Below are 2,550 nucleotides of genomic sequence, written 5' to 3'. Positions count from 1 at the left end.
GACAGAGACAATATCAGGATTTTTTTGGTGGCATTTTTAACCTAAAAGCCCTAAAGCCTGACTTAATGCTTAGTTGTGCGCCAGTGTCAAGCATAAATCAGGCAAAACTCCAACATTTCTAAGCCCTAACCTGAACCCTTTCCTAATTGCAAGTCTAAAACTCCCCCAAATCTTTTTTAACCATGAATAAAAAACAACCATTTCTCGTTAGAGGGCCAGGAAAAATGTTCTACAATACATTACTCACAAGTATAGTATTACAAGTACACACACACACACACACACACACAGAGAGCAAGGAAGCACAACAGTTGTTTTTGCTAAATGAAGAGATGTGGCAGCGGAAGGGGGCCGTCCGTTCACCGTCTCACCAAATGAAGACGAGAGACAAAAGAAATCCGATTAAGGGATGAAGAGGAGGAAGTGGGCGCGAGAGCAACATTACACACACGCCGCACACACACACACGCACGCGCACACACACACACACACACACACACACACACGCACACGCACACGCACACGCACGCACACACACACCAGTGCATGGATTTAAGAGTCACCTGAGGCTCCGGCGGTAATTTTTTGTGTGTTTTTTCTTTTTCTTTTCAGCTTAACAGCAACATGGATACATTAATACGACACGACAGCAAAATAAATCAATCATCAAATACGACTCTGTATGTACATCGGAGAAAAAAAACATCTGAAAACGACTTTTTTTCCCTCTTCTTCTTTCTTAAAGCAACTTATACATCCAAGAATATAAAGACTGAAAACATTCAATGGTAGTTTTTATATCAATGACAAGTGAGTGCAAAACGTGTCATTCATCAGTGTGTGTGACGTTGGAATGTGGTCGTCGAGCGTCACGGAGAGACCGAGACCAACGATGGACGGAGGAAGAGACCGGGGCGGGTGGGGGTGGGGGGGTGGCGGGTAGGGGGGGGTGGTTTGAGGCTTATTCGATTACGGGATATGAGACCAAGTTAACGACATCAGAAAACGATTACGTTGCGCAGTGTTTCCTCATTCCAGCAGAGTAGCATGAATCAAAGTGTCACAAGAATCCATCGGAATTCGTTTAAAAACGAGAAAAACAAGAAGAAACAAAAAGACAAAATAATAAATTTAAATAAAAATATAAGTCAACGAAAAAAAACTAAACAATCACAACAAGCTAATTTTAATTATATGCTCAGGCTGGAGAAAAGACATCACTTTGATTGTCCACTCCGGGTTCAACGAGATTAAAAGCAGCCTCCTGCTATATGTACGTTATGTCCATTCTTCCGCTCTCCGTTATAGCAGGAAGTGTGTCTTAAAGCCCTGTTCAGACTGGAAGCCCAAAATCAGTTTTTTTTTAAAATCCAGATTGTTTTCATGCAGTCTGAACAATTAGCTGTTCCAAGACTGCATAAAAAACAACGCGATTCCCAATCTGTATATATAGGCCAACAAATCAGATCTGGGCTGGATTTTGGGCTGCCAGTCTGAACGTGGCATAGAGAAAGGACCTCGTTCCACTTCCTACTGAGAGTCTGACTTGATTTATACGTGGCTGCGTGAGTGAGACAGCCACATATACATCAGGCTGCAGTCCTCTTCCTCTCCACTGGGGGTGGAGGAGGAATGTCCACAGCAACGAACAGCGGCCCTGGGGCGCGACATACTAAAGCCTATACCGCTTGTGCTATAACCACGCCATGCTTCTGTGACCAACGCGGAAGTGCCTCTCGCCTACAGCAACTGCGGGACATTTTTGGGGCCGATAAAGTATAGTTTTTGACCGCGACAGAGGCACGCAGTCTCAAGCGATCTTGAGCCACGAGAGGCACCACCAAGCGAGCTAAAGCGAGCGAGTTGCCGTGCCGAACGTTGCCAAGTTCGCTTGAGCCGACTCGGAGCCGTTCGAGTTATGTACCGATGGGCACAGAATGTTTTGGCGAGAGCGTTTGACCCCAGCTGGCCAATCACGGCGCGTCCTTGCACAAGCGTACTGGCCAATCACAGCGCGTCTTTGCACAAGCGGTATAGGTTTTGGGATCACGCGCACGGGGCACCAAGCCCTCACAAGAAAGACATCCACCGTATACATATACATCAATACATCAGTGGTTCTCAAACGTTCTCATTTCAAGGACGCCCGAGTTTTGGTATATGCATTGAGTAGGCCCACGGATCTATTGAGAGTGTACAAATGGAACCAAATGCGCCACAAAAGGCTCCATTTGGTTCCATTTGTAGACTCTCAAGAGTTACGGACATGTAAAGGTCCATTTGGTTTCCAAACTATCGTCAATTTAAGCTGGGGAAACCCCCTGGAACCCCCCTCCTATAAGGTAACCCCCTGAGAACCAATGATCAGCATAAACATATCAAAATCACTAATAAAGACGATAGACCATTGGTTCTCAAAGTTATTTAAATGGAATTCTTTTGAAAAAAAAATACGTTTGAATTCGGTTTTAACATGAAAAAAAATGATATTTTTGGGAATCTATTGAAAATCTTTTTACAAATTACCCCCCCCCCCCCCAGGGGAACCTT

Source organism: Gymnoscopelus braueri (genome assembly GCF_963280865.1).
Source record: "Gymnoscopelus braueri genome assembly, chromosome: 19".
NCBI classification, from domain to species: domain Eukaryota; kingdom Metazoa; phylum Chordata; class Actinopteri; order Myctophiformes; family Myctophidae; genus Gymnoscopelus; species Gymnoscopelus braueri.
Note: the sequence above shows the minus strand (reverse complement) of the source record.